We start from the raw sequence: 10,749 nt of genomic DNA, 5'->3' as shown, positions 1-10,749 counted from the left end.
AAAAAAAAAAAAAAAAGGTTGTCTTTATGCTACAAAACTTATCAGCAAGAAAAATAACTTAAAATGATGCTAGTTATTTAATATCGCATACAATTTTCATAAGCAATCCAAACATAATTGTTAAAAATGAGTGAATTAAATAGTCATATATAAAATTAAAGCTTATAAATAAACTTTAAAAAATAGTTACAGAAATCTCTTTGGTAACTTATACCTTGCAGTTATAATAAGTTAAATATAATGATGGATAGTCATTGAATATTTAGATCATTTCCAAATAAGATAAAATCCTGAAATATTAATTGCTGAGCATCTTTATTTACTGTTAGCATTGAAAGAATTTGGAACACACCACCCCAAATATTCCACTCTGGCATATTGACTATTTTGAGTTAAAAGCACTTGAAAAATGGGAGATGCAAAAACAACAACAACAACAACAACAACAACAACAAACTCTACATTTCCATCTTTTCTTAAAAGCTAACATGAAAATTTTATTTAAAATATATTTTGAAAAAATATGTATATTACAAAATTGACTCAAGAAGATATAGGAAATTATTCTCCATCAACAGACACCATGCACAAAAGTTTTACAGGAGAATGTTACCTAATCACCAGGGAATCTCTATCTTATACAAACTGTTTCAGAGAATTAAAAAAGCCTGGACCCGGAGAATGCATTGTATCAGATCTGGACTCCCTACCTATCCTCAAACGTCTTGTGGCTTGAGACAAATAATGCTCTGTTTAACAGTCACATTGAAGTTTTTTATTACTTGTGGCTCAAAATATTTCCTACTGATTATGAATTTTGTCAAAAATGACCAGCTGCAAGAAAAAATAAACTAAATTGGGGAATTAGCTAAGAAAAAGTAGGCCAGAGGGTACCAAGAAACCAATCATTTAAGGCTGAAGAGCTGGCGAAATTTGGTGTATGCTGAGGAAACATTTGAGCAGATTGTCACCAGACATAGCTTGGAATATATACCATATGCTTAACTAGGGCTTGTGACTGTTAGTGAATAGTAAGAAAATTTCAGAATGTTGACACACACAGCATTTTTTCTTTTTAAGTTAATATTTGAGTTTCTACTATGTGCTGCTACTACCACATACCAGGCATTGTTCTAGAAACTCCAGATACAGTGGTGAATAAAACTGACCACGGCCCCTGCTCTCATGGAGTGCAGTGGCATGATCTCGGCTCACTGCAATCTCCATCTCCCAGGTTCAAGCGATTCTCCTGCCTCAGCCTCCCGAGTAGCTGGGATTACAGGCCCTCACCAGCACACCCTGGTAATTATTTTATTTATTTTATTTTTTAGCAGAGACAGGGTTTTACCATGTTGGCCATGCTGGTCTCGAACTGCTGACCCCAAATTATCTGCCTGCCTTGGCCTTCCAAAGTGCTGAGATTACAGGTGTGAGCCACTGTATACGGCCTCATGAGGTTTCTGTTCTAGTGGGGGAAACAGGTAATAAACAAATACACATATGATGTATAATCTAAATCTAAGAAGTGCTATGGGAAAACAAATTCACAGAGTAAGAAAGATAGGTAGTTCCCAAGATAGGACTGCTATTTTATATGAGGAGTCAGAACTCCGATAATTTGCCAAGTAAACAGATACTTCAAGTATGTGAGCCAGGAGGAGACCTGGGTGCACTGGCTAAGCAGGGAAAATAGCCGGAGTGTCCTTGTAGTGTTCATGAAAGAACATGGAGACAAACAGAAGGATAGCAAAAAGAGATGCAGAGGGGTGTGTCCTGGGGGAGGGGAATGAGATCTGGAAAGACTTTGGCTTTTCCTCTAAGCGTGCTGGGAAGCTGTATTTATTGCCACCTTCAACGAAGACCTCCAAAAGAGGAGCAAACTGAGACTCAAGCCAGCCGGAATTTGAGCAGAGAGGAAAGGGAAGATGGAGAATTGCACGGTCAAGAGGGGCTCATTCTGCAGAGACTCTCCAGTTCTGAGATAGAGAGACTTGTGAAACTGAAAAAGCCTAAAGGTTGAGCACCTCACCCTGAGGTCCCACCAGTGGAGCTTTGCAGCAGCAGACCTGGCAGGATTGATGCCCAGGAGCCCAGAACTTTATCCAATGCCTTCATTTTAAGAATGCTTTGCCCGGCAAAGAGGCAACACCAGCTGAAGAAGATAGGATTAAGGATGTTGTCCTCCTGACGTTCGTAAGAATGCCTCAAGGCAGTGGTCATTAAATTCTGGGGGTAGGGGATTGGCAGAGCACTAAGGCCAGCCTAAGAGCCAAACATTCTCAGGCCTGAAGTCTGTCTAGAAAATATCTTGGCTTTGGTTACTTGCATGTAAAATTAATTGGAAATAGATTATCCAAAAATCTACTGAGTTTGAGAGAGAACTGTATTGATTAAAAAACAAAAAACACTGAAGCTTGTAATCTGGTCTTAAAAAAAAAAAACAACAACACCCAAATCTGATAATAGTCTGTGGCTATTGAGCCCTAAGGAAATCTATGGGCCCTCAATAGTACCAGCAGGTGGAGAAGGGCATTATCTACAATGCAATGAGGGATAATGGGGACAGGGAGAAGACTGGGGCTGCCAGATTGGCTAAGCAAGGAACTTATTTCACAACCAGGGCAGAGAGTCCTCACAGATCTTGTCCAGCAGGACTTAGTAATTGCCCAGCAGCATTCGATACTTTGTCAAGATTGGTAATTGCTGTAGTTTCCCGTTCTTCCCTTTTCTCTGAGCAGGAGTTTTTGTTGCAGTTGTCTTCGTTTTCCTCACCATTGTATATTAGGTGTCCTGGACATTGGCAATTTGTGTTTAAGCCTATGGGTTGCAGAACTGTGGGAAGCCAGGTTCACACCTGATGGAAAGGACAGCACTCCATCCAGAGATCCCAAACGTCGAACTGGACATGGTCCATGGATATGTTTTTGCTCCATAAGAGAAGAAGAATCTGTACAGGAAAATATGAGGTAGCAATTGGAGGTGGTCTGACCCAGGCTCTAGCCTCTTTATCTCTTGACTGCTGAACCATACAGGCTGTAAAGCTATTTCTGCTGTTAAAAATTAAACTTTGACAAATGGAACAGTTTGAACAAAGAACAACTCATGAATCAGGTAGCATTCAAAACTGGAAAATAGAGACAAGCATGTTTATTGCAGGATTGTTTCTAATATAAGAAAAAAGGGAAAGGGAAGACTTAAATACCTATCAAAAAAAGATTAATAGATAAATGTTGCTATTACTCATTAAATAGTAAATGCTATTATATTCAATTAAAGTAGTAAGTATATTATTATATCATTTATATAGGTTTTTAAAACTTGCAAAGTCATTCTATATCCTGTTTATGGATATTTGTATACACGAAGTGCAAGTGTAAAAAAATGCATGAGAAGACTAAACACGAAATTTAGTACAGTAGCTGCCTCTGGAGAAGGAACGGGGTAATGTCATAAGGGTTTCAACTATGTCTCTTGTTATTATTTTTAAACATAAATTTGAAGCAAATAGGTAAATTAGTAATCATTGATATAGGTTGGTCATGGGTGACATGGTGATTTATTATTCTCTCTCTTTTTCTCTGTGTTGGTAAAATTTCATAATTTAAAAGGAAAAGAAAAGAAAAGGATTTAAGGCAAATACTAGAGCAGAAGCAAGGTAACCTCAAAAGAAAATAAACACAGCAATATTATCTAATGGAGAAAACGTACTGATTAGAAAAATGAGAGTCATAGGTTTCAGATGCTCCTGCTTCAAATATTTAAGTGCTGCAAGCCACTGTCTGCCTTCCAATTAATTCACCAAGTCTCTTTCTGTGATTTGCTAGATCAGAAGGAAGAATAAAAGTCTTTTGATGCCAAGTTTATTGGAGCCCCAGAATACTTGAGGCATGAACACACCAGGGGAAGTTTTTAGATGGACTTCTTTGCTCAATAAACTTGGTAATTACTAACATTTATTTTGCACTTACTATTTTACAGGTACTGTGTGAAGAACTTTGTATGTATTATTTCATTCCATCTTCACAATAACCCCATTTGGTAGGTAGGATTATTATCTTTATTTGACGAATGAGGAAATCAAGGCTAGTCACTGGCTGGTAAGTGGTGAAGCTCTTGATACAAACTGAGCAGTTTCCCTCCAGGGGGCTTCATTCTTAACCACCTTGCAATGTGCCACGCACTCAGGTGCTGAGGCGCCAAAACTTCATAGAGTTGCATGCACAAAACAATTGTACTAATTTGTTCCATTCTATGTCACAGAGTCCTGCTTGTTCAGTGGAATAATTACACAAAGTTTTTTTATGTCCCTCCTTCCCTTTTTTCAGTCTTATTATAGACTCAGGGATCTAAGATACTTCTAAAAACATGATGTTTGAAGACAGTGTGAAATTGGAACAGAGCAATGGAACAGAATTAAGAGCCTAGGCCATAACATAACCAGCATTAGTAAGATTTGAAAAGATCAATAAATGTGACTATATATATCTATATATGTTTTTTTATTTTTGAGACAGAGTCTCGCTCTGTTGCCCAGGCTGGAGTGCAGTGGTGTGATCTCAGCTCACTGCAACCTCCACCCCCTGGGTTCAAGCAATTCTCTTGCCTCAGCCTCCTGAGTAGCTGGGACTACAGGCACCCATCACCACACCTGGCTAATTTTTGTATTTTTAGTAGGCATGGGGTTTCACCATGTTGGCCAAGCTGGTCTTGAACTCCTGACCTCAGGTAATCCACCCACCTCAGCCTCCCAAAGTGCTGGGATTACAGGTGTGAGCCACCTTAACCGACCAATGTCACTATATTTTTTAAAAATAAAATAAACAAGCAAAACTCTGTTGTTTGGGAGATGACTTTAAGAAAATAAAAATGATCTTAACTAGATCTTTTGGATTACCTGCAGCAGCTTCTCCCTCAGCACTTGCAGCACTTGCTGCTTCATCTTGAACTTTTATGTTATGCAGATGACTTTTTCCCTTAAATCTTATGAACCTCTGCCAGCCTGCAACTTTTCTTCTTCAGCATCCTCACCTCTCTCAGCCTTCATAGAATTAAAGGGAGTTAGGGCCTTTTCCCGGATTAGGCTTTGGCTTAAGAGAATGTTGTGCCTGATTTGATCTTCTGTCTAGACCACTAAATCTTTCTCCCTATCAACAATAAGGCTGTTTTGCTTTCTAATCATTCGTGTGTTCACTGGAGTCACATTTTTAATTTCTTTCAAGAACTTTTCCTTCGTATTCACATTTTGGCTAAGTGTTTGGCACAAGAGGCCTGGCTTTCTGCCTGTCTCAACTTTTAACTTGCCTTCCTCTCTAAGCTTAATCATTTCTAGCTCTTGATTTAAAGTGACATACGCGTGACTCTTCCTTTTACTTAAACACTAAGAGGCTATTGTAGGGTTATTTTATGGTAGGGTTATTAATTGGCCTAATTTCAAAATTTTTAAGTCTCAGGAAATAGGAAATCCCAAGAAGAAGGAGAGAGACGGGGGAACAGCCAGCTGATGGAGCGGTCAGAACACACACATTTATCAGTTAAGTTCATCATCTTACATGAGCGTGGTTCATGGCACTCCAAAACAATTATAATGATGATGTCAAAGGTCACTGATCACAGATCACCATGACATACATCATAATAACACAGAAGTTTGAAATAGTGTGAGAATTGACAAAATGTGACGGGGAGACACAAAGAGAGAATATGCTATTGGAAAAACGGCACCAACAGAGTTGCTCGATGCAGGCTTGCCACAAACCTTCGATGTGAAAACAGCACTGTCTGTGGAGCACACTAAAGAGAAGTGCAATAAAATGAGGTATGCCTGATACAAAACAGATGAAGATAAAATGACGGAAAATAAATATTCTAGCCAAATATTAACCGGAAGTAACCTAAGTGTCACAGCAAACAAAATAGATATTAAGGCAGAAAACAAAAAAACATTGTCAAGGATGGAAGGTTCAGTATGCTTTCTTGTCTTGGCACCCCTGACATTACACTTATTTAGTTTTCTACTGATTTATTCTTTCCTGTTTCTCAGTGCTTTTATGAATACTTTTGTTGCTGTGACTTCTAAATGTTAGAGTGTTTCAGTCCTTAGAACTTGACTCCCTTAACCATCTTTAGTCTCTCTCTCAGTAGTTTCATCCAGATCCAAGACTTTATAAGAAGTTGTCTGGCCGGGCGCGGTGGCTCAAGCCTGTAATCCCAGCACTTTGGGAGGCTGAGATGGGCGGATCATGAGGTCAGGAGATCAAGACCATCCTGGCTAACACGGTGAAACCCCGTCTCAACTAAAAAATACAAAAAACTAGCCGGGCGAGGTGGCGGGCACCTGTAGTCCCAGCTACTCAGGAGGCTGAGGCAGGAGAATGGCATAAACCCGGGAGGCGGAGCTTGCAGTGAGCTGAGATCTGGCCACTGCACTCCAGCCTGGGCGACAGAGCCAGACTCTGTCTCAAAAACAAACAAACAAACAAAAATAGAAGCTGTCAGACCCTTTTCCATAAATGTTATTTCATTTTACACATCAACCAACAATATATGAGAATTCAAGTTACGGTTGTTCAAATCCTTGCCAACATTTGGTGGGGCTGTTCTTCTCAAAATTAGCTATTTTGGTGGAAGTATAGTAGTATTTCATTGTGACTTTATATTACATTTTCCTCATGACTAGTTATGATGAAGACTTTTGTGTAGTTATTAATAACTTTCTTGTAAAGTCTCTGTTCAAATTTTTTGCCTGTTTAAAAAATTGAATCATTTGTCTTTTTATCATCAAGTTGTAGAAATTCTTTATTTCCTGGGTACCAGTCCTGTCAGAAAATGATTTTATGACCCTCTCTTTCCCTCTCTCTCTCTCTATACACACACACACACACACACACACACACTATTTTTTGTTTTTGAGACAGGGTCTCACTCTGTTGCTCAGGCTGGAATGCAGTGGAGCAATCTCTGCTCACTGCAACCTCCACTTCCCGGATTCAAGCAATTCTCCTGCCTCAGCCTCCTGAGTAGCTGGGATTATAGGCAAGCAGCACCACGCCCAGCTAATTTTTTGCATTTTTAGCAGAAATGGAGTTTTGCTATGTTGGGTAGGCTGGTCTTGAACTCCTGGTCTCAAGTGATCCACCTGCCTTGGCTTCCCAAAGTGCTGGGATTACAAGTGTGAGCCACTGCACCCAACCCTATGACTGTATTCTTCCAGTCTGTGACCTGCTTATTCATTTTCTTAAAAGAGTCTTTTGATGAGAAGTTTCAAATTTTCATTAAGTCTAATTCACTAATCTATTCTTTTATGGCAAGATAGTTCTATGTTCTGCAAACCTTGCCTACAAGTCGTGAAGATATTCTCCTATATTTTCTTTTATATGTTTTGTAGTTTTCACCTTTACATTGAGGTCTTTAATCAATTTAGAATTAATTTTTGTGTATAGTGTGAGATAGGTCTTAAGGTTTGTTTTTTTCCATAGCAATATTCAATTGTTCTAGCATTTTATTGATTTTCAATTTATTTATTCATTTTATTTATTATTTATTTATTTTTTGAAATGGAGTTTCGCTCTTGTTGCCCAGGCTGGAGTGCAGTGGTGCAATCTTGGCTCACTGCAACCGCCGCCTCCAGGGTTCAAGTGATTCTCCTGCCTCAGCCTCCTGAGTAGCTGGGATTACAGGCACGCACCACCATGCCCGGCTAATTTTGTATTTTTAGTAGAGACAGGATTTCTCCATGTTGGTCAGACTGGTCTCGAACTCCTGACCTCCGATGATCCGCCTGCCTCAGCTTCCCAAAGTGCTGGGATTACAGGCATGAGCCACCGCACCCAGCCTGATTTTTATTTTTTATAAAGACAGGGTCCGTTGTTGTCCAGGCTGGTTTCAAATTCCTGGGCTCAAGCGATCCTCCTACCTCAGCCTCCCAAAGTGTTGGGATTACAGATGTGAGCCACCTCACCCAGCCCATAATTTGTTGCAAGATTTTCCTTTCTTCATTGTATTGCTTTGGCGTCTTTGTTGAAAATCAGATGATGATATATGTGATTCTGTTTCTCAGATTTCTCCTCAGTTCTAGTCACCTTTTTGTTGATCCTTATAGCCGTACCACAAAGCCTTACTTTAAACTTATAGTAAATATTGAATCAAGTAATGTTAGTCCTCCAACTTTGTTTTTCTTTTAAAAAATTCCTTTGGATATTCTAGGTCCTTTTATGCTTCCACGTAAATTTTAGAGTGAGGCTTTTAATCAAAGAAAAAAAAGCCTAGTGGGATATGATGGAGCTTGCATTGAATCTGTAGATGTATTTGGAGGAAAACTGACATCTTAACAATATTGACTCAGCCAAACCACAAATATGGTATTATTTCTTCATTTAGGTTTTCTTTAATTTATCTCAGCCATGTTTTATAATTTTCAGTATAGAGATTTTACATATATTTTGCTTAATTCATTTCTAAGTATGTTATATGCTTTTTATTATTATTATAAATGGAGTGCTTTTTAAAATTTTCCTTTCCAATTGTTTGATACAGTATACAAATACACAACTGATTTTTTATATGACCTTATTATATGCAGGGACCTTGCTAAATTCACTTACTTGTTCTAGCAGTTGCTTTATGGAGGTCATAGAATTTTCTTCACATTCAATCATATTATCAACAAATACAGACTCAGCATTTTACATACCATCAATATTTCAATCACCCCTAAATCTCTATTTCTATTGTGGCCTCTTCCCTGGGCTGCTGACTTGTATACATACCAAATTCTTGACATTTTCCCTAGGCATTTCTTTTATTTTGAATTTTAAGATAAAATTTACATAACTTTATCATTTTAACTATTTCAAAGTGTACAATTGAATGAATGGTTTTTAGCATATTCCCAAAGCTAAGCAACCATCACCGCTGTCTAACTCCAGAACATTTTCCTCATCCCAAAAAGATATCCTGTCCTCATTTGTGATCATTTTCTATTCCCTCTTCCCCTCAACCTCTGGCAACCATGAATCTACTTTCTGTCTCTATGTATTTGCCAATTCTGCACATTTTATACAAATGGAATGATAAAATATGTAGCCTTTTGTGTCTGACTTCTTTCATTTATTTTTCTAGGTTCATCCATGTTGTAGTATGTATCAGCACTTCCTTCCTTTTTATGACTGAATAGTATTCCATTATATGGATGTATGACATTCATCAGCTGATGGACATTTGGGTTGTTTTTTCTTTTTCGCTCTTATGAATAATACTGCTATGAACATTCACGTACAGGTTTTTGTGTGAGCACATATTTTCAGTTCTCTTGGGTATATACTTAGGCTTGGAATTGCTGGGTCATATGAAAACTTTATGCTTTGCATTTTTAGGAATGGCCAAATTGTTTTCCACAGTGGCTGTACCATTTTACATCACCACCAGCAAGGTATGAGGGCTCCATTTTCTTCACATCCTTGCCAAAACTTGTTATTTTCTGGATTTTATTCTTGTTTTAACTGCAGTCATCCTAGTTGATATGAGTTAGTATGTCATTGCTGTTTTAATTTGCATTTTTCCAAATGGCTTGTGATGTTGAGCACCTTTTCATGTGTTTACTGGTCATTTGTTTATCTTCTCTAGAGAAATATCTGTTCAAATCCTTTGCTTATTTTAAGATTGTGTTGTTTTGGGGTTTTTTCCTTTCTTTCTTTCTTTCTTTCTTTTTTTTGGGGGGGGGGGACAGAGTCTTACTCTATCACCCAGGCTAGAGTACAGCAGTGGTGTGAACATAACTGTAACCTTGAATTTCTGGGTTCATGTCGTCCTCCTGACACAGCCTTCAGAGTAGCTAGGACCACAGGTGTGTGCCACCATGCCTAGCTATTTTAAAAATATATATTTTTTTGTAGTGCTGAGATCTTGCTATGTTGCCCAGGTTGGTCTTGAACTCCTGGCCTCAAGTGATGCTCCTGCCTCAGCCTCCTGAATCATTGAGATTACAGGTATGAGCCACCATACCTGACCCTGATTACCTATTTTTTCTTTAGTTGCTTGTATTTTTGGTGTCATATTTAAGAAACCATTGCCTAATCTAAGGTCATAAAGATTTACACCTTTGTTTCCTTCTAAGATTTATAGTTTCACATTTACCTTTAGATCTTTGATACATTTTGAGTTACTTTTGAATATGGTGTAAAGTAGGGGGTCCAAATTCATTCTTTTGCATGTGAATATACAGTTGTCCCAGGACCATTTGTTGAAAATACTATTCTTTTCCTATTGAATAATCTTGACACCTTTGTCCAAAGTGAATTGATCAGAGATGTATGGGTTTTCCCCAGGCTTTTAATAGGTCAAGTGTCCAAAGAAGAACTTCTGTTTTGCCCCTCTGTAATAAATATATACAGGTCGTCTTCATTAGATGGTACACAAATCATAAAGCTCACACACATATTAGCATAAGCAAGAGAGTAACATGGGGGCGAGGCGCAGTGGCTCTTGCCTGTAATCCCAGCACTTTGGGAAGCCGAGGCAGGTGGATCACGAGGTCAAGAGTTTGAGACTATCCTGGCCAACATGGTGAAACCTCGTCTCTACTAAAAAATACAAAAAACTAGCCGGGCGAGGTGGCGGGCGCCTGTAGTCCCAGCTACTCGGGAGGCTGAGGCAGGAGAATGGCATAAACCCGGGAGGCAGAGCTTGCAGTGAGCTGAGATCCGGCCACTGCACTCCAGCCTGGGCGACAGAGCAAGACTCCGTCTCAAAAAA

This window comes from Rhinopithecus bieti, unplaced genomic scaffold, assembly GCF_001698545.2.
Source record: "Rhinopithecus bieti isolate Rb0 unplaced genomic scaffold, ASM169854v2 scaffold_20175, whole genome shotgun sequence".
Classification (NCBI taxonomy): domain Eukaryota; kingdom Metazoa; phylum Chordata; class Mammalia; order Primates; family Cercopithecidae; genus Rhinopithecus; species Rhinopithecus bieti.
The sequence above is the reverse complement of the archived record's forward strand: the minus strand, read 5'-3'. Positions refer to the sequence as shown.